General features: G+C 46.1%; 1 pseudogene; it reads left to right on the plus strand.

Annotated features, from left to right (window-relative positions):
• Positions 1-24,804, plus strand: part of LOC129015154 (uracil-DNA glycosylase-like) — a 38,954-nt pseudogene extending 14,150 nt beyond the window's left edge.
• Positions 24,805-25,654: the final 850 nt, after the last annotated feature.

The following is a 25,654-nucleotide window of genomic DNA, read 5'->3' on the forward strand; positions in this document are numbered from 1 at the left end:
CCATTCTCAGATCTCAAGCTGTGTGGTGGGAGAACCACTACTCTCTTCAAAGCTGTCTGACAGGTACATTTAAGTCTGCAGAGGTTTCTGCTGCCTTTTGTTTGGCTATGCACTGCCCCCAGAGGTGGAGTCTACAGAGGCAGGCAGGCCTCCTTGAGCTGCGTTGGGCTCCACCCAGATCGAGCTTCCTGGCTGCTTTGTTTACCTACTCAAGCCTTAGCAATGGCAGGCGCCCCTCCCCCAGCCTCGCTCCTGCCTTGCAGTTTGATCTCAGACTGCTGTGCTAGCAATGAGCGAGGCTCTGTGGGCGTAGGACCCTCTGAGCCAGGCGTGGGATATAATCTCCTGGTGTGCCATTTGCTAAGACCATTGGAAAAGCGCAGCATTAGGGTGGGAGTGACCCAATTTTCCAGGCGCCATCTGTCACCCCTTTCCTTGGCTAGGAAAGGGAATTCCCTGACACCTTGTGCTTCCCAGGTGAGAGGATGCCTCGCCCTGCTTTGGCTCAGGCTCAGTGCACTGCACCCACTGTCCTGCACCCACTTTCTGACACTCCCTAGTGAGATGAACCCAGTACCTCAGTTGGAAATGCAGAAATCATTCGTCTTCTGTGTCGCTCATGCTGGGAGCTGTAGACTGGAGCTGTTCCTATTTGGCCATCTTGGCTCCACCCCGACTTATTTTTATGTCATACTGATGTAGATCAATTCATCACCAACTGCCTTGCTTAATATTGTGCTTCGTGGTCAATGTGTCTGTCTCTCCCATTACACTGGGTGGCTCTAGAGCCATGTTTCATTCATCTTTGCCTTTCTAGCCCCTACAAAACACTTGACTCAGGGCCCTCAGAACAGCTATAGACTTGTATTGCCAGGGAGTTTATGCAGTTGCCCAAAGGTGTAAATCCTGTTAGCATCTGGAGAAATGCTAGAAATATACCCTGTCTTTGAAAAGTCCCACTAGAACCTGCACCATGCATTCCTTTTTGGGTTGCAAGAGGATGCCCACTTCCAACTGAGATCTTTGTCCCTTTCTCTGATTTAAAATATCTATGCCTAGGACTGTGCTTCTGGGGACAATTAGAGAATTCAGTGAAGGGCAGCCTCAGAATATCCCCTCTGGGCCAGACTCCTCTGACAGTGGTGCAGCAGCCAGCCCAGCCCCAGTGATGAGTATCTCCACGAAAGGCTGCTGAATGTCATTGCCCAACCAAATCTCCTTATTTCCTGGGAACAGGCCTCTCCTCTCTTGATTTCCTGTTCCCTGACCTCTCTCTAATTTATTGCTTCTGTTTATGATTCAAAGTTAAATGTTTTCAGTTCCATTTTCCTAAAGCTGCAGATTTCATTCCCCTCTTTCCCTGCCCCCAAGTGATTGACTGCTGGTCTCTGAACAGCAGGCTCCTGGAAGGGAGAGAAAGTCCAGCCTAATGAGACCTCCTGCTCCTGCAAGTGCTGGGCAGGCCAGTCTCAGTTCAGCCATTTCCAAATTGCTTCTGAAGAGCTTATACATATCTGGCTTCCAGAAGCTGCAGTGTACATTTCTTTGATCCATATAGTGTTAACATTTTAGACACACTCCTAAGGCAACAGGGCATTGACAGTGGGGAGTGGGGGAACACATCTGGGCCGGGCAGGGCGCAAGGGCCTGGAGGAGCAGAACAGGTATGGAGGGAATAAGCGAAGTCTGGAGACAGAGCTCTGGGGACAGGGCTGGCTGCAGGTTGGTACCTGCAGTAAACCCAGGCATCCTCAAAACTCCCTCACCTGGAGTAACCTTTTCCCAAATAACAGATTCTGTTGAGCAGTTGGGACCATTTCTGGATCTCAATGTCAAGATCTACGTCTAGTCATTATTTGCCTTCTGGTCAAGAAAAGGCTTTGGCCCAAGACAGGAGGAGTGCTGGGAAAAATACACTTTGGGCAATGTCCACAAGAATTTGGCAAATGCTTTTTAAAATAATGATTCTTCAATAGCAAAGACATGGAATCAATCTAAGTACTTGTCAATAATGGATTGGATAAAGAAAATGAGATATATATACACCATGGAATACTATTTAGCCATAAAAATGAACAAAATCATGTTCTTTGCAGCAACATGGATGCAGCTGGGGGTCATTATCCTAAGCAAATTAATGCAGGAACAGAAAACCAAATAGCGAATGTTCTCACTTATAAGTGAGAGCTAGACCTTGAGTACACATGGACATAAAGATGGCAAAAACAGACATCAGGGCCTAGAAAGGGAAAGGTGGGTGTGTGCTGAAAAACTACTCATTGCGTACTATGTTCACTACGTGGGTTGCAGAATCATTCATACCCCAAACCTCAGTGTCATGCAATATACCTATGTAACAAACCTGTGCATGTACCCCCTGAAGCCAAAATAAAAGCTGAAAAATAAAATAAAACAATGACTCCTTCTGTCAGGCAAACAATTTACCAAAACCACCTCCTGATGCCATGTTGTTGATGTTTAGAGACTGTTTGCTGAAGGCAGGTCAACACTATCAGTCAGAAGGGCCTTCTTGGCTTTTTTCTCTATCTGGGGTAATGGACACCACCTGCAAATATCCTCTCCCCAGAGCTGATCTGAGGATCTGGGGTTCAGTGAGGCTAAGGTCCAGGCTGCTGTTGTCTTTCCAGTTGTGATGAACTGGGTGGGCTTACAAACCCGAGGACTCCCTCAGCTCCACCCTGTCCTTACCTCTTCTCATCCTCTCCAGCCTCCATCCTGTCTGTATAAATTCTGAGTGATTCAGTTTGATGGGTGCCAGTGCCTGGCATGACGCCTCTCTATTAATTTGGAATTCCAAAATATTTCATGCATCTCTTGTTTACCCTGTCTCAGGTGATAATTCAAGAAAATCAAATAGAGTTTTAGAGAAGAGTCCACCAGTGACTGATGGCTGCTATTCACTGAACTAATTAATGAGCACAGAGGAGCCCAACTAGGGAGAAGAGAATGCACGCCAACGTTGGGTGTGATGACAATATTTTCCAGGGCGCATCTCTTGCACTTGCAGTGATGCTTTAAATTTTCTGTAATTCCTGCTGTAAAGAGAAAGTATAGGCGAGGCGTGGTGGCTCAGGCCTATAATCCTAACACTTTGGGAGGCCGAGGTAGGTGGATCACCTGAGGTCGGGAGTTCGAGACCAGCCTGATCAACATGGAGAAATTCTGTCTCTACTAAAAATACAAAATTAGCCAGGCATGGTGGTGCATGCCTGTAATACCAGCTACTTGGGAGGCTAAGGCAGGGGAATCACTTGAAGCAGGGAGGCGGAGGTTGTGGTGAGCCGAGATCACACCATTGCCCTCCAGCCTGGGCAACAAGAGCTAAACTCTGTCTCAAAAGAGAAAAAAAAAAAGAGAGGCTGGGCGTGGTGGTTCACACCTGTAATCCCAGCACTTTGGGAGGCCAAGGGGGGTGGATCACGAGGTGAGGAGTTCAAGACCAGCCTGGCCAAGACGGTAAAACCCCATCTCTACTAAAAATACAAAAATTAGCCAGGCGTTGTGGCAGGCACCTATAATCCCAGCTACTCGGGAGGCTTGGGCAGGAGAATCACTTGAACTCAGGGTGGAGGTTGCAGTGAGCCGAGATTGCGCCACTGCACTCCAGCCTGGGCAACAGAGTGAGACTCCGTCTCAAAAAAAAAAAAAAAAAAGAGAAAATATCATGGGTTAATATAAAAGATTAGAGTATGTCAAGATTTAGAGTTCGGGGGGAACAGAGAGGAATGAGAGGGGATGTAAATCCAGGTGGAAGATCCCAGTGGATGGGAGAATGGCATGCAAACTCCCTGCATTTTTCTGCAAGCTGTTTTCCTTCCTGTTACGGGCTGAATTGTGCCCCTCAGTGCACATTTTGAAGCCCTAACCCCGAGTCCTGTAGAATGTGACTGTATTTGTAGATAGGGCCTTTAAAGAAGTAATTGAGATAACACAAGGGTGGGCTCTAATCCAATCTCACTAGTGGCCTTAGAAGAGGAGATTAGGACACAGACACACACAGAGGAAAGACTCAGTGGGGACACAGGGAGCAGATGGCCAGCTATAAGCCAAGGAGAGAGGCCGCAGAAGAAACCGACTTTGCCAATACTTGCCTTTTTTTTTTTTTTTTTTGAAACGGAGTCTCACTCTGTCGCCCAGGCTGGAGTGCAGTGGCTAGATCTTGGCTCACTGCAACCTCCGTCTCCTGGGTTCAAGCCATTCTCCTGCCTCAGCCTTCCGAGTAGCTAGGATTATAAGCGCTTGCCACCAAGCCTGGCAAATTTTTGTATTTTTAGTAGAGATGGGGTTTCCCCATGTTGGCCATGCTGGTCTCGAAATCCTGACCCGACACCTTGATCTTGGACTTCCAGCCTCCAGAACTGTGAGGAAGAAATTCAGTGGTTTAAGCCACCTGATCTGTGGTATTTGTTGTGGTAGCCTGAGCTGACTAACACAGCTGGTATGGTAGCCTGAGCTGCCTCAGGCTGGTATGGTAACCTGAGCTGCCTCAGCTGGTATGGTAGCCTGAGCTGCCTGGGCATCCTGTGGTCAAGACAAGTGAACATGACTTTGAAAATGAGCCTGGCTGCAGATGGGATGATTTTAGGGAAAGGGAGGGAGGGTGTCTGGGGGCCAGAGTAGAGTGCAGCTGATGTAGATCCTTGGCTTGTGAAACTCTAAAGGGTAATTTCTCCTTGTGTGACCTAATTGCTAACCAATGTTTCCAGGGGCAGGGGGTGGGGTGGGGAGTTAAGTTTTGGGGGCATAATTCTGTTCTCTGCCAGAAAAGCTGACATCTCCGTCGCCTCCTGCTCATACTACAAGATGGAATTCTGTAATTCCATCATTAGAACTTTCTATAGCTTAAGGCCATGTGTACTAAATCTGTAAGACCATCGGAATCATCTCGGGGTATTTTATAGAGTGTCTGCATCTGGGCTCAGACTCATTGAAACAGAACATCAGAGGTATAGGAAGAGGTTTCCAGATCAGATGGTGATGTGCCCCTAGACTTGGAAGGTAGTGGGCTTTGGGTGGTAGTGGTGATATGGTGGTGGTGCTGGTGGAGCTAGTCAGTCTGTGTTGCTTGTTTCCAAGAGCCAGCAATTAGGAGTGGATGGGCGATGAGGGGATCCCCTAGATGACCAGGGGTGGGGCTTAGGGTTAGGTCTTGCTAGCCGCCTGGTGGGAGACCTGACAGCCATGCTCATCCTCATCTCTGAAGATTCATAAAGTCATGAAGAGCCTTTTGGGTTCTGAGGAAAGTCATGTAACACTCCTAGGTGCCTGTTTTAGAAATTTTAATGCTCTTAAAGCCCAGACCTCTGGGCCTTGGCTGGTTAGAGAAGGCTGTACTGGGTGCTGGGTGCTGGATGCTAGGTGCTGGGTGTGCCATTTCTGCCCAGAGTACTTCCGGGGTATAAGGAAGCAAAGGGACCCTGCCCACCTCCCCACCTGTGGAGCAGATGCCTGGGTGAGATCATTGACAGGTCAATGGTGAGGTAGAGGAGATGGCATGTTTGTGGCAGTTCACTTTAGTGGAGCTCAGTTGGTTAGTTACCTCTTCCTGCTCATTTCCTCTGCTGTCACCTGGGCATGTGGATAGTTCTTTCCTTGTAAAGACCTTGCCATAAGTCCATAAGAAAATGCAGGTGAAACTCTTAGCAGAGTTTCTGGCTCAGAGTAAGCATTTGACGATGATGATGATGATGATGATGACAGCGATGGTAGTATTGGCTGGGCTTTTGTTTAAGTGTCCCAGGGGAGACATTCACCATGCTTTGCCACTGGCCTGAACACAAGAACTTTCCAAAATATTATACTCTTTTCTTAAGTATTTCCACAGCCCAGGAGTAATGTACTCTGTGCTGCCTTCGGTGCAACCCCCGCCCCACCCCACCCCATCATCAGGCCAGTCTTGAGGGAGCTGTCCATGATCCAGTCTCCTGTCTGATTCTTCCCTAGAGAGTCTGGACTTGGGGGACAGAGAGGAAGAATCAAGGCCCACCCTCCCCACGACTTTGATAATGAATAGAACATCTGGCGAGCGGCAGGTGCCTCCTCGGTCGGTCTCATGCCTACTTGATAATAGATGATCTAATCTGTCTCTCTATAGCACTTCCTTCTCTGTGCAGGTGACAGAGATGGAGTGATCCCATCCTTCACCTGGAGAAAACATGGCTTCCCAGGGAACATGCTGTGCGTTGCAGCAGGCTGGAGGTGGCATCCCGGGAGGTTTATCATGCTTGCTGCTTACAGGCATTGCTGTGTGCGGCTGTATCACCGGCTGGACCACCCGCCAAGGGCAGGGCACCTCCAACCAGGCCAGGAGAAATTAGAAGCTTTATCTAGGTTCACAAACAGTCTGGCTGCTTCTCAGCCCTGCTATCCCCCAGTAGCATCTCTTACAGAAAGCAAAACACTTAGTCTTCCTCCCCCTCTTTTAAAATTGAATTATGTTGAAGTATTTCAGGCATACAAAAAAAACTTATAGAGAATATTTCATAAACATTAACATACCCATCGCTCAGCTTAAGAATGAAAACATTTCAAGCACAGTTGAAGCCTTTTCACCGTACAATTCCCTTCCTTCTCTCCCTCAGTGGTAAATGCTGTCCTAAATTTTCCCATATATGATTTTAAATTTTATTTCATTTGTATGTGTCCATGTGCTTTTACACTTTTAGAGAATCAGTGTGGTCACACTGTTGGTTGTCTCCAGCAGCTATTTCATTTTTTTCAGTATTGATTTGATAGTTCTTCATGTTGTTGCCAGGAGTTCTGGGGTTCCAATTTGGTTTAACTTCCAGCCAAATTGTCACAGCATCATGATCTCCCTTTATTTATCCATTTTCCTGTTAAACAATACATGGTATCTTTCCAAATCTAATAAGTTTCATTTTGTTATATTTCATGCACTATAGCAATGAATATTCTTTCATGTGACTCCTTATGCAAATGTGCAAAAATTCCTGTCTATACAGGTGAGTGAGGAAATGCTGGGTCATGGGAGTCACATGGCTTCAGCTTTTCTAGACATCGGCAAATTGCATTCTTGAATGATTTTTAGCAGTTTATATCTGCACCAGAGGGGTAAGAAAGTTCTCACTGCTCCACTAGCTCACCAGGATTGACTTGTCAAACTTTTAAAATGCTTGCCAACTAATCTTTTTGGAAATGAGGTACCTCATTATGGTTTACATGGCATTTTAAAGTGATTTCATACTGCACGCATGGGCACATGCACACACGCACACAGAGAGAAGGATTAAGCCTTCTGCATTTGCATTATTCCATGGAAGGATCCTCATGAAGGAAATTCAGAGCGATGAGATCTGGAAGTGATGTGGTCTGATTGTGATGGAGGAGGAATGTGCTGTTCCATTCACCTATGACTTGGATTTTATACCCTGCACATATGGTCTTGCCACTTTGAGTAGGTAGCTTTACTGCTCCAAACCTCAACTCAGTTAATCTGCAAAATGGAAATAATAATAAATACCTATCTCGGAGGGTGGCTGGCAGATTAAAAGATGAAGTATGTCTAACATTAGCACAAATGCCTGGCACACTAAGCACTGGGCAAATGGCAGCTGCAAGTCCTCCCCTTCTTCCCTCTCTCTCTTCTTTCTTTTTTCCTTCCATCCCTCCTTCTCTCCTTCTTTCTTTACCTCATTCCCTCTCTTTTTGCCTTCCTTCATTCCTCCTTCTTCCCTCCCTCTCTTCCTTCCCTTCTTCCTTTCCTCCTTCCCTCCCTCCTTCTCCCCTCACCTCCCCTCTCCTCCCCTCTCCCTTTCCCTCCCTCCCTCCTTCCTTCCTTCCTTCCCCCTTCCCTCCTTCCCTCCTTCTCCCCTGCTTTCTTCCTTCCTTCCTCCCTGTCTTCTTCCTCCTTTCCTCCTTTCCTTCCCTTTCTCTCCTCCCTTTCTTTCACTCTAATGTACTGGAGAGGCAGTTGTGTTGCCTTTCAACACAGACAGAAACTCTAATAAGGCCACTGCATTATATAGAGGGAACATCCTTTGGAGTTCCCTGCTTTAAGGAATAGTAAAGAATGCTTTATAATTAATATATTGTTTGTATGTAAATAGATTCCTCTATGTTGGTATAGGCTATCTCTATTTCCTAAATAATTTGACCTGCTTCCTTGATATTTCATGATTTTTGTTCATTTGCTTAGAAAACTTTCCTTTTGGAGGGTTCAGAGTCAACGTTAGCCAGTCAACGTCAGAGTTGTGTAATCATGAATTACCGAGAAGGAGAATTCTAGATCCAGAGTTTGCCAGGTAAATGGCTGCTGGCAAACAGCTCACAGGAGAAAAATCTGCCTATGAATTACTGGCTTGTTTTTGTTTTGTTTTTGAGACAGTGTTGCTCTGTCGCCCAGGCTGGAATGAACTGGTGCAATCTCAGGTCATTGCAGCCTTGACCTCCCAGATTCAAGCAATTCTCCTGCCTCAGCCTCCCAAGTAGCTGGGAATACAGGCATATGTCACCACACCTGGCTAATTTTTGTAGTTTTAGCAGAGATAGTGTTCCACCATGTTGGCCAGACTGGTCTTGAACTCCTGGTCTCAAGTCATCTGCCCACCTCAGCCTCCTAAAGCACTGGGATTACAGGCATATGTCACCACACCTGGCTAAGTTTTGTAGTTTTAGCAGAGATAGTGTTTCACCATGTTGGCCAGACTGGTCTCGAACTCCTGACCTCAAGTCATCTGCCCACCTCGGCCTCCCAAAGCGCTGGGATTACAGGCTACTGGCTTGTATTTCCATAACTCCATTCTGGTCTATGCACAAGACAAATTGTCAGCTGAAGGAGTTATGCCTGGTTCCATACCTGTGCTAAGTGATGTCTGTATTTCATAAATGTGCTTGAATTCTATGCTTTTCATTGCAAACTGGGATGCCACCATTTACTATATCTTCCCCTGTGCTAGCATCTCTGACCAAGGCAGCAGGCCTTCAGCAGAAAAATAATTAACTTTCAGAATTAAAGTATACAAGAGCACAATTAATTAATTTGATACTTTTTAAATCTATGTTGTACATTAACTCATCTTAGTTTTTAGCCATAACACAAACACACACATGCACACAGGGGCACACACAACCATGCATACACACCAACTAATTCGATGAGTTTCCACTGGATGCGCACTCTGCCAGGCTTCATCAAGTACTGGACAAACAGACCCTTTTCGAGCCTCTCAGAGCTCATGATGTAAGAGGGGAGACAGACATTAATCAGATCATCTACAAAGAAAAATACAATCTCAAATTGTGCTAAATGTCAGGAAGTACCGAGGAAGAGGCACTGAGTGAGAAAAACAGCATGGACACACTTTGGAGGGGATGGTAGCGAAAGTCTCTATGGGGAGTGGTTGAGATGGAGAGGGTGAGAAGGGAGCAGCCATGGGAGGGATGAGGGAGAAAGCTTCTAGACAGAGTGAAGGGATGAGCCAAGGCCCTAACTGGGGAACCACAAACTCACTGGGGTCACAGATGGAAGGCCCACGTGGCTGGGCCACTGTAAGTGAGAGGAAATGGGGAGATGGGTGGGGTCAGGTCATGAGGGACTGCTGTGATTTGGGGTAATTTCCCAGTGCTCAGTGTTTGTTCCCACTGTTGTTCATCTCTGAATGTTTACATTCTGCCCAATCTGTGTCTTTGCCTGAGCTGTCCCTTCCACCTGAAAATTACTCTCTACAACAGTCTTCCCCCCATGGCTAAGTGTGATGCATCCTTCAAGGTTCTGCTGCCTCCTGGATCCCCTCCACCACCTCTAGGAGAAAGGGTCTCTCCTAAGACCTGTAGCATTTAGCTGTCTCGCATCTGGGCTGCTTGCTCTACCTGTTCTCAGCTTCTTTTCAGCCGTGACTCCCACTTGAAGACAAGCATCTTGAGTGTGAGGACCATGTTGAGGACCGCGTCCCATTATCCTCATGTTCACTCTTCCCCTTCCCTGTATAGTTCCCAGCCCCAGGAGGTCAGTATGTTTTAAATATCTTCTCCAGATAGAGCAGCTTGTGCAAAAGCCTGAGGCAGGAGAGAGAGAGATCATAGAACATTTGAACAACTAGAAGAAACATACAAGGGCAAGGAGGAGAAGATCAGATTGTGGAGGTCTTGGAGACCATGAAAATTATGTAGTTTTTTTCTGAAGCATCAGGAAGACACTGGAAGGTTTTAAATTGTAAACTGCAATGTATTAAGTTATTAATAACTGGAATTGGCTTCTTAGTGATATTTGACTCTAAATTGGTCCATGCTTGAGCTCACCAAAGGAATAAATCTCTAACAGTGGAACTTATAGTTCTGATAGTGAAGGTATTTCAAAGGTGGGTAGATCAGGAGTACCCCTGGAAACATATCATGAATATGGTTAAGGCCAGCCTTGCCTCAACCCAAGGACAATTATCAAAGGTGCATGGATATAGCTAATTCTTTGATTGTCTTTGTCAAAAATAGTGTTCTTTTTGGTGAATTGGGTGAAATAAATATCCCACTTGGCCTCATTGTTATGGATGTTACCTTTCTGGCTTGAGCACCAGTTTGCTTTACATTGGCATCAACGTTTTCTGCAAACTGTTTTGAGTCAGGAGAAATTAACCCTCAATGATCTGAGCTCATGTAGTTTACAAATAGCACTGCCTGGCAAATTGAGGGGTTTGCAGAGGATATGAGTACAGTCTACAGTGCCCCAAGAAACTGCTTGATGACTCTGACAACAGCTCCTGGAAAGTCAACGGAGGCGTAACAATAAAAATTAAGCGAAAAAGTAACTTTCACTGATCATCAGTGGTGACATGCCAGCTTCTGGTTTATGTGTGTCCTGTCATTTAATCCTCCAACAATGTAGTGAGGAGGTTGGTTATTCTTACTTTTCTAATGAAGAAACTGAGGTTCAGAGACGCTCACACAACTAGGAAGTAGCCACACAGGAGCTAGAACACCACCGGCCAATGGCCAATCTTTCTATGATACTTTCCATGTCTCTTGGGGGCCTCTTCAGCCTTAGAAAGTCCTCTTTGGGTAGAGTGGAGCCACCAACAGGAATCTCCTGATGCGTTAGTTTCCTAAAGCTGCGGTAACAAATTTCTACACACTTAGTTTCTTAAAATAATGAAAATTTATTGTCTTATAGTTCTGGAGGCCAGAGGCCTCGAGTCAGTTTTACTAGACCAAAATTAAGGTATCAGCAGGGCCATAGTCCCTCCAGAGGCTCTAGGGAGAATCTGGTGGCTGCTGGCAAGCCTTGGCTTGTGGCTGCATCACTCTAAGCTCTGTCTTCTTCTTTTGTCTGTGTCAAATCTCTCTCCACCTTTCTCTTATAAGGACAGTTGTGATTGCATTTAAGGCTCACCCAAATAACCAAGCATAAACTCCCTAATGCAGTAAAATCTATGAATACCCTTTTTTCCAAATAAGGTAAAATTTACAGATTACAGGATCAGAACCAGATACTTCTGGGAATCATTATCCAGGCTGTAATGCCTGGTTCTATGCCCAAATTGGCTCCCCTCATCCACGAGCTCCATGAGTAGCCAGAATCTGTATCAGGGAACATTCTCTGTCCCTCAGCTTCCCTCTGGGCCAACCAGAGCATAACTGGGCTGAGGCCTGGGTAAGTATTTCTCCCCAACATGACATAATGTTTGTCTGAAGGTACTTCTGACTCTAAATTATTTGCAAATGCTCCTCACAGTTCCCCCCCACTTTTTAGGATTCAGAGCCAATTTGTAATAAGCAAGAGCAGTTTGACCCAGATTAAAAGATACAATTAGTCTGTCTGCTTGGTAAACCTAAAAAAGTACCACTTACAACAAGTTATTGTGTTTTTGACAAAGGGAGATGTCCTGGCAGAACAATAAAGCCCCCACCACTGATAAGAGCCTTGTAATTTACTCAAAACACTCAAGTGGGAAGAGAGAGCAGCCCCTTGGAACCTGGGATCGCAGCCTGTCCTGCTCTTGTGGGAAGTGGCCCCCAGGAGAGGAGGTGGATTCCATTACTGCCCAGAAGAGAAGAGATTGCCAAGTGAGGGCTAGGGAGCCCACTCCTCCACCTTTCCCTTGGAGCTGTTAAAGGTTGCTTTCCTGGAAATGGGAGCTCTGTGGGACCAAGTATGTGAGGCCACCCTGGATTATAGACGAAAGTCCCACTGACTCAGGTGGCCAGCTGTCCTGAGCAGCCGAGGATGGGGCCATCTTGGATCATGAGGGCCAGCTAGTCAGTTGTCAGGTCATGTCTGTTCCACGGGGGACACGGGCAAACTCTAGGGGCTGGGAACTGATGGGCCTCTCTCCCTGTTGGCCTCATCTTCCTTTCATTGGCCCTGACCTTGGCCTCAGCCCTAGAGGTGCAGAGCCCCAGGAGCCACACACAGCAGCTGTGTATTGGGTCCTCACTCTGGGCCAGCGTTGATGGGAGTTCCTTATGTGGATCACCCTGTGTAAATCTTACAACCAGCGTGGGGCAGGAACTCTTGTTATATTCATTTTATAGATTAAGAAACCAGACTGTTATGGGTTGAACCATGCCCCCCTCAAATTTATGTGTTGACTTTCTAGCCCCCAGTATCTCAGAATGTGATCTTATCTGGAGGCAGGGTCTTTACAGAGATAATGAAGTTAAAGTGGGGTCATTAGGGTGGGCTGTAATCCAGTAAGACTGGAGTCCTGATGAAGAGGGGAAATGTGGAAGCAGACACAAACCTGGGGAGAACACCATGTGATGATGAAGGCAGGAGTCAGGGTGATGCTTCTCCAAGCCAAGGAACGCCAAAGATGGCCAGCCTGCCCTGGGAAGCTGGAGGAGGGGCTGGGAGCAGATCCTCCCTCTCAGCCCTCAGAAGGAACCAACATTGTCAACACCAGTCTTGGACTTCTTGCCTCTGGAACTGTGAGGCAAAAAACTTCTGTTTCTTAAGCCACTCAAAGTTTGCAGTCTTTTGTTCTGGAATCTCTGGGAAACTAGTGCATGGGGCTAAGAAGGTAACTTCCTGGAGCAGACACGGACACCTGGCTGACCTATAGTTGTTCCCAGTACTTTTTTCACTGTTGTCTTCCACTATGAAGACTGGAGAAGCAAAATATCTGTTTTCCCTTTTCTTTTGATCTGGCCAATGAGATCTAAGCCTGTTGGAAGTTTCTGGGAAAGGTTTTGCTCTCCTGATTAAAAGAGACAGACAAGACATGTCCCACTGCCTTTGCCCCGCCCTAAACCCCTCTTCGGTGCTCATCTGCTGACAGATGCAATGCCTAGCACTACAGAGGCCAGCTTGCAAAATGAAAAGGTCCAAAGAGTTTCAGAGTTGGTGGCCCTTTGGTGGTTGAGCCACTAAAGCTGAACTTCTTCTTTGTATGAAAAATAAACCCTGATTTGTTTTTGTCACTGCAGTCCTATTTTAATGCAACGTACTGCCCAGTGCATTCCCAGTAGCTCTAACATCCCAGGCTAGCCAGCTTGGAGTGACAGGGCTCTGGTTAGACTTAGTTCTCCCTCGCTTCAGTGCCTACTGCACAGTGCTGACTGTGGACAGAGCCTATAGTTTGTTCTCACACTGTTAGTAGTTCATTCTCACACTGTATTAGGTCTCACACTGTATTAGTTCATTCTCACACTGCTATAAAGAAATACCTGAGACTGGGTAATTTATAAACAAAGGAGCTTTAATGGACTTACAGTTCTGCATGGCTGGGGAGGCCTCAGGAAACTCATAATCATGGCAGAAGGGGAAGCAGTCACCTTCTTCACAAGGCAGCAAGACAGGGAAGAGTGAGCAAACGAGGAACTTTCCATACACTTATAAAACCATCAGATCTCATGAGAACTCACTCACTATCATGAGAGCAGCATGGGGGAAACTGTCCCCATGATCCAATCACCTCCCTCCTTCTACACGTGGGGGATTACAATTCTAGATGAGATTTAGGTGGGGACACAAAGCCAAACCATATCAAAGCCAGGCCACACTTCCTAGAGCCAAGTGGCTTCTTCATCTCTGTCACTCTGAGGCACTCAGGGAAGAGGCAAGGGCTGTAGCAGCTGCCCAACCCTGTAAACACAGAAGAGGAGACAGAAACCACGAGAACAGAATGTACGGGCAGAGCATTGTTGAGGGAGCTGCAAGATGCCTCACAGAGCCCCATTCATTCTCATCCAGCTTGGCTGTCAGGCTCAGGAGTGAGTGGCCTTGATTTTTAGCTCTTTGGGAGCTGTGCTGGGAGAGGACCGGAGCTTTCTGGTGAAGAGACATTCCAGGGCAGGGCAGCCCAGAGGGAGTGTCTGTGCAGTAGGGGCTGGACTCAGTCTGGGCTTTACTTTTTCCTTGCCTCTGCCTCCTCAACTCCCAACACCACTTCTGCTTCTATGTCTTCTATATTCCTCCACAGTGCCAAGCGCAGAGTCTTCCATACAGCAGTAAGTACTCAATAAATGATTGCATTAAACTTATAAAAATGGGGAGCCTGCCTGACTCACGATGACTCTGGCTCTGCTCTTCCTAGAACAGATACTGTTCTTTTTGGACCAAATTTTGACTGGGCTATTCAACTGGATTTTACCCAGAGACCACAATGATTGATTGGTTCAAGAAAAGGCATGTGACTTCAACTGAGCCAATAGGAAGTCTTCCCTGGGATTTAAAAAATTTGAGCTGAGAAGGATGCATGCTCTTCTCTGATCATGAGGCTCTAAGAATATAAGGCCACAGCTACTAGAGTTCATGCACTCTGGAGTATAAAGAAAGGCCATAGGCAGTACGATGTGCTCCACTCTCACTCACCTGCAAGCCATTCCCCAAACACAACTGGACTAGAATGATAACAGTGATTGTAATACTCATTGTTATTTACCCAGCATTTAGGGTCGGTCTGTGCTCAAGATATTCTCATTCTGGAGCTTAAAGCTGAGCTCTCCCTTCTCTGAGCTCTCAGGACACCAGATTTGCCCCTCTTTTATGGCAATTACCACATCCTGTGCTGAATTGTTCATTCACAATCATTTACTGGTACTTACCACATGGAAGCTACTGTACTTGGCACTAGAGAGGAATATGGAAATCTATAACGTGGTTTCATGTTAGATTAGGGCAAGGGCATGGATGACTGCTGTTAGTCAGACAAGCTTATGCTGAAACAGTCTGAAACAACCTGAAATTATTAGGCGGTTTTTGCACCCATTGGGAAGGGCTGAGGACTCTGCTTCCAGGACCCTCACTAAAGAAGCAGCAGTGTGTGGCAGCAGGAAAAGAGAGCATGGCACACCGAGGCTTGAATCTTCAGCCTGGAAATGACAAGTCACTCATGCTCACATTTCATTGGCTAAAACAAGTCACCTGGCCATGCCTGAGCTCAATAGGTGAGGTAAGGACCATTCTTCCAAAGGAGAGATACCAAATCTTTGTGAGCACAATACTGTCTACTACACTTTCTTCTCTTGGCAGCTGGGCAACATCTTATCACTGTAACCTTCCCAGTGGCCACCCTTGCACTTTGCACCTAATGAGTACTATGTTAGTTTGTTCTTGCATTACTATAAAGGAACATCTGAGGCTGGGTAATTTATAAAGAAAAGTGGTTTATTTGGGCTCATAGTTCTGCAATCTGTACAGGAAGCATAGTGCTGGCATCTGCTTCTGGTGACGCCTCAAAGCTTTCAATCATGGTGAAAGGCAAAGGGAGAGCCAGAGTATCACAGGGTGAGAGGAGGAGCCAGACAGAAGGGGGGAGGTGCCACACTCTTTTAAACAACCAGATCTTGTGTGAACTCAGAGCCAGAACTCACTCATTATCTGAGGACAGCAACCAAATTCATGAGGGATTTGTCCCCGTGACCCAAACACTTAGCATGAAGACCCACCTCCAGCACTGGGGATGACATTTGAACGTGAGATCTGGAGGGGACAAAACATCCAAACCACATCAAACACTGAAGGATTACGTGCCCTCTTTCCTTTGTACCACTTATCACAGTTGTAATAAACACTCAGGCCACTGTATGTTTCATGTCTGTCTCACCCACTGGACTATAAATGGCCTCAGGGAAGGTCAATGTCTGTCTGCTGTTAAAGTAATTTAACTATATTTAAACAAAGTACTGCCTAATTGTTGTAACCCAGCACTTAGTATCTGATGCATACTAATACCAATGAATGATTGTTCACAAATATACGAATGAATAGAGAAAGAACCCATGAAGGCATTGACACCTGCTTTATTCATTTGCTATTCCAGCTGTGGCATACGCCAGGTCCTGTTTCAGGTCCAGAGTTGGAGAAGTGATTTGCACCCCATTGTCCCATCCTCCTGGAGCTGGTGGCTTGCTCAGGATCAAATCCAGTCTGCACCTCATGTAACCAAATGAAATTGTCAATAATGAGCTGCTTTTGGCCAATAAAAATGGCAATTTCATATGCTTCATCCCAATCCGAAACAGATGACAGCTCTGTTTGAAGCTGGGAGCCCACCTATTATTCAGTGTTTGCCTATCTTCACAGCATCCTCCTAGCCCCCAGTGCACATTCATAGAATTTTAGAACATAAAAATCTCTGGACAAAATATCCTCCAAGTCCTAAAATTCTATATCCCTGAATCAAGCTGTCATGCAGGACTCTCAGGCACTATAATACATGGACTAGAACATCTGAGGGCAAGTTCCCTTCCCCCAAAGCTGACCTTGGCACCTGATGCATCTGGGATCCCCAAAGGGAGTCCCAGGCCCCAGGGCCTGCACATGCTGCAGCACGCAGTGTCTTCTGCGAGGCCTGTGCCCGTGGCATTGATCCCTCTGCTAACTAGATGAGAAATTGCAGCAGGCTTTCCTTGCATGGCTTTTCCATGCATCTTTGTCAATGCCCGTTTACATTCTGGGATTGAACTAATTTGTTTCCGTTTGCTCCTGGCTGCAGGCTTCAGGCAGCTCAGCTTTGTTGTCCTGGGTTTGCAACTTGCCAGCCTCCCTCCTCTTGCCTTTCCCCTCCCTAGCTAACCACATCTGAGGGCAAAAAGGATTAGCAAGCTCAGTGTGATGTGATTCTGGCACTTGTAGCCTGGATTCTTCTGCTACTGCAGAGAGCTAGGGTGGGGAGAGTGATGACTTAGTTGCCACATGGAAGAAAGAGGTGGGGAGAATGAACCTTCAGTGCCCACTTGGGTGCTGCACAGCTGGGAACATCCCCACTCTGGCAGCTAGCAAATACAAATGACCACAGCGATGATGCTGATTGCAGTTAATGTTTTCTGAGAATTAGGCGCTAGCCCTATGCTAATTCCTCTTCATGCATTTCAGACAGTCCTTTCCATAATCTCTCTCAATGACAAGAACTGTTATTTTGTCCATTTTGTGGATGAAGAAACCAGAACCCAAAAGGGGAAATAATTCATCCAAGATCACTCGCTAGGATTCAAGCTTTAATACCTGGTGTGTCTGAATCAAGAATTCGCATCCTTACAACTGTTCCATATCCCCCTTCTCCCCAAATCTTGATGCTTACAGGTATCTACTGAACAATAAACATCTTCCCTGAGCCTGAAAACGGTGGAGATGAGGTGTGGATTTCTGGAAATTGGAGCAGAGAGACACCTTTGGGGGGATAAACGATGGCATTTGAGACACTTGCATTCTTCCAGCTGTCCCCCTATGGCATGTTTTAATTTTAAAGTGGCAAATGAGGAAGATGCTTCCTCAGGGGTTCCCCAAAGGCCTGGATATTGGCCGACAAGAGGGCCAATTTTCTCACTGACATTCTTCTTCTTAATAGAGTAAGTCACTTCAGCTGTAAAAATATTTATTTTTAACCCCACATGGGACTGTCTACAAACTATTTTCATGTTGAGTATAAAACAGTCAAACCTGTAACTATTTTCTCTTTTTCAGAATTGGCCTGCAAAACATCTGCTAATTATTTTCCAAAGCTGAATCTATGCAAACTCTACAATCCAACAATTCCACTCCTGGTGTTACCAGTGGAGGGTCTTGACTACAAGTCATCCAAATTCTTGGCGTTTTGAACAAAAAATTGGACAAAATGCACAAAGAAAGCAATGAAGGAATGAAGCAACAAAAGCACAGATATATGTAAACAAAAATTCACTCCACAGGGTAGGAGCTGGCTTGAGCAAGTGGCTCAAGACCGTTGGTTACAGAATTTTCTGGAGTTTAAATACCCTCCAGAGGTTTCCCATTGGTTACTTGGTTACACCCTATGTAAATGAAGGTCACAAGAGGTGACCAATCAGAGGGTGAAGTGAAGTTACAAAGTTAAGCATGAAGACTTGGCTCCATGACCAGCCTGATTGGTTGCGGGAGGGGACCAATTATAGGTACTTTTCATTTTTCATCTGCAAGGCAGTGCAAAGGGAGTAGCCTCTTATCCTTTTGTTACTTGCTTGTAGAAAGGTGGGGTTTTCCTTTGGATTCAGTTCTAGGAAGTCAGCACAAATCAGCCTTAGGTTCCCTGTCTCCAGACTCTATTCTGCCTCACTGGGTAAATACCAAATAGAAATGAGCGTGTGTTCATCTAAGAGAGACCTTCAGAGTGGTGCTTACAGCCCCAAATCAGAAACAATGCAAAGGCCCTGGGCTGGGAAGTGAATTATGGTAGATTCATATGGTGGACTACTGCGCTGCAATGAGAAGGAGCAATCTTCAGACCAATCCAGGGACATGGAAGGATCTCACACCCATTATGTTGACTGAGCAGAAAGGGTAGGACAAAGTAGGACATACATATATCCTGTATGATTTGATGCTTATGATGTTTAAAAACAGGCTAACTCTAACCGTAGCCCTCTGCTCTCTAATGCTTTTTGTTTGTTTGTTTATTGGAGACAGGGTTTTGCTGTGTCGCCCAGGCTGGAGTGCTATGGTGCAATCTTGGCTCACTACAACCTCTGCCTCCCAAGCTCAGGGGATCCTCCCACCTCAACCTCCCAAGTAGCTAGGACTACAGGCGTGCACCACCGTATCCAGCTAATGTTTTTTATTTTAGTAGCAATGGAGTTTGGTCATGTTGCCCAGGCTACTAATGTGTTCTTAATTATCTTTCTCTTCCCTGCCTTGCCTCCCCATCCCTCTTCCTAACCTGTGCTTCCTAGAATGACCTCCCAGGTAATATCCCTGCACCAGCTCTTGTCTCAGAGTCTGCTTGTGGGGCCTCGGGAACTGAGACAGTGCACAATTTATGTCTTTGTTATGTCAGGGATTCATCGTTTGGCTCCATCTAGCACCTCCATGAGCCTGGGGACTTTGTCTTGTTCACTGATGTGTCCCAAGTGCCTGGAACAGTGCCAGGCAGATTATTGACACTCATTAAGTACTCCTTAGATATTGAAGAAAATATGCAGACATAGCCAGGAGGCCAAGATCTAGAAAGCATCAAGCTGCCCAGAAGCTATTTCACTCAAACAAAAGGGAACAAGTTCATGTTGATGGAGGCCTGTGGTGTGTATGTGAGTGTGTATATGTATGTGTATATATATGTATTCTGATCTCACAATAGCTCTTACAACAGTTATTGTCTTAACAACACAGATAGGGTAACTGCTTAGTTCTTTGCTTTGAAGCTTAGTAGAGGCAGAGCATGTCTGTCTTATTTCTGCTGTAGCCCCAGGGCTTAGCACCTAGTCAGGCCATAGTAGGGGCTCAACAGATATTTGCTGAGTAAATAAATGAGTGAGTTCAAACATCTTGCCCAAAGTCATGGCCGGGAAGTGTTGGAGCTTAGATTTGCACCCAGTTTAGTGTGAGTTCAAAGCCCAAGTTCTCTGGCTATTCCAGGCTGCTGCTCCAGTGTGGATACACACAGACTCTTTAACTGCTGTCCTTGTCCCCACTGGCTTTCTCATGAGCTATTCAGATGAAAATAACTATTATTTAAAAATACAAAAGAAAAATATTCAATGACTGGGCTTTATGAAGAAAACTTTATAAAGTTATATATATATATATAATATGTATAATATATATGTTATGTAAGGTTTTATACAGAAAGAGTTATAAAGACAACTTCTTGGTGTAGGGTGGGCCCAGCCAGAATGTGGCCAAAGGGTGGACCCCATGACTCTCTTGCTCTTCGTCTTTAAACTCCTGATGGGTATCAATGAAACTCACCAAACCGTTTACCTGGATCAACAGACAAAGAAAATGGTGCCTAGCTAGGTGATCTGCAGTCCGGCTTTGCATTCTGGTTTAAATCCACAGACTTAAACAAATGGAACTTAAGAAGGATGGGCAGGCTGGGCACAGTGGCTCATACCCGTAAACCCAGCACTTTGGGAGGCTGAAGCAAGTGGATCGCCTGAGGTTAGGAGTTTGAGACAAGCCTGGCCAACATGGTGAAACCCCGTCTGTACTAAAAATATAAAAAAATTAGCCGGGCATGGTGGCAGGTGCCTGTAACCCTAGCTACTTGGGAAGCTGAGACAGGAGAATTGCTTGAACCCAGGAGGCAGACATTGCAGTGAGCAGAGATCGCGCCACTGCACTCCAGCCTGGGTGGGTGACCGAGCTAAAAAAAAAAAAGAAAGAAGGATGGACAGAGGGCAGTGATGGGGATCTCACTGGCCAGAGACATCTCTCTAGTGCTCTATGCTGACTTGACTCTGTTCCAAACTCCCTCAATTGTTCAAAGAGTTGGGCAATAACAGATGTGAGTGGGCACTGGCCACTCATGGCTTGTCTTCTCCAGAGTCAGTAAATGCACCTGACACAATTGGCTGTGACCTACGAGTGTGGTGTCATATAGGTAGGAAAGAGTGTCTTTCCTAGGGCTGTGAGCAGAGCCAGCTAGTGCTGGAGGACTAAGCTGAGTGTAGCAGGATGTTGGATGACATCTTCAAATTAGGTTATCATGTTCAGATATGTTTTTCTAGGTTTATATGGTCAGAATAACATCCCTGGGAGTGAGAGACCTCATGGAGACAATGAGAAGTGTTTTGAGGGAAGGTGAGATTGGAAGTGGGGAAGACAGTTAAAAATTAGGTGATAAAAAAAAGTGCCTAAGAGGAGGGAGCAAGATGTTAAGCAGATGTGTTGGGAAATGAAGGAAGTATAAGTGGGAGGGCAGATCTGCCTGACAGAACCCCATAAGCAGGTGAGGAGATGGCCTAAGCCCATGGGGAAGCAGGTGAGGGGTCCTGAGAACCCCTCAGCTATTGCATATTCTCAGTCTTTGCCCACCAGGTGACGTTTCCTCCTCTCAGGTGAACGCTGCATGCTGGAACACCCTGTCTGGCCTGATTTGTTGCAAAGGCTCCTGTCCTGAGATGGGCTCCCTTTACATCCTGATTCCCATCAGAGCTTCCCATCCCCTCTGCATCTTGCTTGCTGTGTCACTCAGGGTCTGCTCCACTGAGGTGACACTTACACCTAGGGAGGGCCCAGGGAACTCGAAATCAGCCAAGAAGCCAGAAGAGGCATGGATAACCCAGCTGTTTTCCTCTGCTGTCTGGTCTAGCTGAATTCAAGAGTCCATCTGAGGAAGGGAATTGGAATCTTGGAAGGGAACACCCCATGCTTCTCCCATCTCCAACTGGTCAGGGATGCACCAGTGCACTGCACTTCCAATCCTATACAGACACACAAGGGACTCTATCACCCAAACCCATGAGGCATATTGTATACGCACACACGCTCACATATTGCATTAGCATCTTCAGCTCCATCCTGCTTTCTGTGCTGGGAGGCTCAGCTGTGTCAACTACATCCATGGGTACCTTTGCCTTCTGGCTTCCAGGTTGGTTTGGACAATTAGAAACTGGAAGGACTCAGATGGTTCCTAAAATTCTCCAAATCAGCAGAAGTAGGGTGCCTAGAGTCAGAAGTGATTCTACAAATCAGAGGACCCTTGAAGGTCACAGACATTCCATAGCCTGACCCACTCTTAGCTAGATTATAAGAAGCAGAGGGACCCTACTGATATCTGTACTGCCCATCAATCTATCTACATAGTAAAAGTGGCCAAGACATACTTGGGATACTTCCTTTTTAGGTTTATGTCTATTCATCAGAAACAAAGAAAAAATTATATCAAGGGTAGACATACAGGGAACAGCTACATTATTTATTGAAAGTGTGTGTGTGTGTGTGTGTGTGTGTGTGTGTGTGGTAATTACCTGGTTGTCTCCTTTTACTACTTCTCTAAGTCACTAGACCGTGGACTTCCTCCAGCTGGGACATGGCTGTTGACCAACAGTCATGTGCTCATGAGTAACACCATTGTCAGCAACAGCTCATTCCTATCACTCCAGCTAATAACTAGGATAATGGAGGACACAGAGCATTATAATGCTTTGGAATATTATAAGGAAAAATTTCTATGGAGAGAGCCTTGCCTATCATCCTTATGCTGATAATTGACTCTCCCCTGGCCCTTACATTTACATGAACACTGCATGTTCATGGCTATAGTTGTCCAGACATTTACTGCATTGTCTGACCCAGAAGCAACAGGAGCACTGGAAGCAACTACCCAGAAAAAGAGAAAGTAGCTTTTGTTGAGCCTTACTCTGTGCCAAGATTAAAGTTCGGACAATTAGGTTTTTTTTTAAATCTTCATAATGACCCATTTGTGGAATAGGCCTTGGCAGAATTTCCATCTTACAGCAGAGAAACTGAGGTTCAGAGAGGCTACGCAACTCGCCTAAGGTCCCCCAATTTAGGCCAGCATTGGAGTGGACCAAGGCCCCTGGCAATCTCTGCTGCTGTCAAACATTGGTGCTAGTGGCTGATGACAACAGCAGGAAGTGATACGAATGTTTAGTGACAGAAATGAGGACAGTTTGTCCTGTGATGTAGAGAAATAGTTTTCTCCAACCCCAATTGAAAACTTTGTCAACAGCTTAGTAAAATGTGGCTAATGTTTGACTCCTGTCTTAGGGTTTTCCAGAGAAATGGAACCAGTACAGGAACTGGCTCACATGATTACAGAGGCTGGGAAGTCCCACAGCCTGCTGTCTGCACCACTGGCAAGCTGGAGAAGCAGGAAACTTCATGATGCAGTTTGCCCAAGTCTGCAGGCTTCAGAAACAAGGGTGGGAGTGGGGAGGGGCTGACAGTGTCAGTTCCCATTTGAGTGGGACCTGGAACCAGAAGTGCTGACCTCTGAGGGCAGGAGAAGTTGGGTGTCCCAGCTCAAGCAGAGAGCAAACTTACCTTTCCTCTGCTTTTCTGTTCTCTCTGGGCCCTCGATGAATTGGGTGACGCCCACCTGCATTGGTGAAGGCCATCTGCTTTACTCTGTCCACCAACCCAAATGCAGATCTCTTCCAGAAACACCCGCACAGACATTAAGGGATGCCCAGAAATAATGTTTCATCAGCTATGTGGGCATCCCTTAGCCCAGTCAAGTTACATAAAATAAACCGTCACAACCCCCAAATCACAGTGAAATAATCTGAGACCCAGATAAAAATATGCAGCTAATTAAAAAAAAATTGAATTGCTGACTGCTACAGCCAGTGGAAGCCTCGTGGATCCCTGGGCTGTGTATTTGCTCCCTCCTCAGCTCTGGGATGAACAGCCAGAAGACACTCTACTGCTTCCCCTCTCCCAGTCTGGCTGGGAAGTCTCTTTCCCACAGTCCCAAGCCAGCTGACCTGGGGACTGGAGTGGCAGCTGTAGCTTAGGAGAACTGAGATGCAGAGGCCCACCCCATCAAGAAAGCCAGGGCCAGGAAGGATGAGCCCAGCATGCTGTCCTCCTCACTGCTGAGCACTGAGCAGTTGGTTCACATCTAAAGGAGGAAGGCCAGGGCTCTTCCCAGACTCATGGCCCAACACAGACTCATGGTCCACAACTACCCACGGGTTTTGGTGAGAGTTGGAAGAAGCACCTCAGGGCAGTTCAGGAAACAGTATTTTATAAAGGTAATGGGATTTGTGCAGAATAAAGCAGACATTACATTGTTTATTTGCCCCCACACCAAGTTTTCACCTAGACCCATATGTGTGACATAAGAGATGTGAAGGTTCTCATTCCCAGACAGGCTCCATATCATGGACCCAGTCAAGCTCACAGGCTCTGCTTTCATGTGCAAAGACATGTTCCACCTCCGCCCAACTCAGAAAGTGTTTAAAAATTGTTGTCTGCAGACATAGATGGTTTTGCTCACCTTCAGCATGGAGATTTATCTGGGTGGGCCAAACAAGGGGTTCTTTTACTCAATGCTGTCTCACTATTCTGGCCCATCCAGCCAGTTCTATAAGGAGCGAGGCTGGGAGCAACTCACTGACGCAGTTGTGTCCTGGCTAAATCAGAACTCAATCTGGCTTGTCTTCTTGCTCTGGGGCTCTTATGCTCAGAAGAAGGGCAGTGCCATAGATAGGAAACAGCACCATATTCGGCAGCTGGCTCATCCCTCCCTGTTGTCTGCGTATAGAGGTTCTTTGGATGTAGACAGTTTTCTTTCTTTCTTTTTTTTTTTTTTGAGATGGAGTCTTGCTCTTTCATCCAGGCTGAAGTGCAGTGGCATGATCTCGGCTCACTGCAACCTCCACCTCCCGGGTTCAAGTGATCCTACTGCCTCAGCCTCCCAAGTAGCTGAGATTACAGGTAAGCACCACCATGCCCAGTTAATTTTTTGTATTTTTAGTAAAGACCGAGTTTCACCATGATGAGCAAGCTGGTTTTGAACTCCTGACCTCAGGTGATCCTCCCACGTTAGCCTCCCAAAGTGCTAGGATTACAGGTGTGAGCCACCAGACCCAACCGGATGTAGACACTTTTCTAAAACCAATGAGCTGCTACAAAAGTCCAGCAAGAAGTTCATCGACTGGAAGGATGATGGAAGGAGGATCACATGAAGGAGCTGTGATCCTCAACTAAAGGGGTGGTCTTTCTCCATTGGTGGTTTTTGAGAAACTGCTGTTGAAGTATTTGCCAGTTATGAAGGTGAATGGAAAATTTCCCCATTAATTCTTAAGTACTCTGCATAAGGGGGCAAAGCTTCCATAAAGCAGCCTTGAACAAGGATGCCCAGAAATGGCAGCTTTATCCAGACAGACATAGCAAAGACAACTCTTTGGCCAAATGTCTTTCTCTGCATCATGGCTTTGGCCTAAAATATGCAAGCTTCTCGGAAGACAGATGAGTTCAAATACTCACTCGGCTCTCCTCACCACCCTTACCTTTATGGTTAAATGTTGGAGAGGTGCACCTTTTTGGTACAGCTGTAGTTCGGTGCGTGCTGTTCCTTGGTTTTGCCTGGTGGGTTAGACTTTCAGTAATAAGGTATTGGGGTGATTTTGCTGAAAAAGGGATCCCCTGGGCCCAACCCAGCAGGCATTCCAGTTGCAGCCAGATACACTGTCCCCTTGATCTTTCAAGGATCCCTCAGGCTTCTCCTTGAAGGAAGCAGGAGAATGTTTTTTGCGTTTCTAGAACTCTGGCCCAGAAATTAGGGATCAATTTTCCAATTGTAGTAGAAGTGAAGGTTCCTAAGGAATAGTCCTGAGTGTGAGCCTTAAGAGATAGGGGATGAGAGAAGTGGGCTGGGTGTTGTTCATCCTGTTATTCTTTGAGTGTTTCATGGAATCTGAACAAGGACAAGGAAAAAAGGGATTTTTTTTTTTTTAATGGAGGAAGGATGATTTTCTCCTAGGGTTATTCTAAATTGGGATTTTTAAGGCAGCACGGACTGCCAAATGCTGTTTT

This window comes from Pongo pygmaeus, chromosome 18 (genome assembly GCF_028885625.2).
Source record: "Pongo pygmaeus isolate AG05252 chromosome 18, NHGRI_mPonPyg2-v2.0_pri, whole genome shotgun sequence".
Lineage (NCBI taxonomy): Eukaryota > Metazoa > Chordata > Mammalia > Primates > Hominidae > Pongo > Pongo pygmaeus.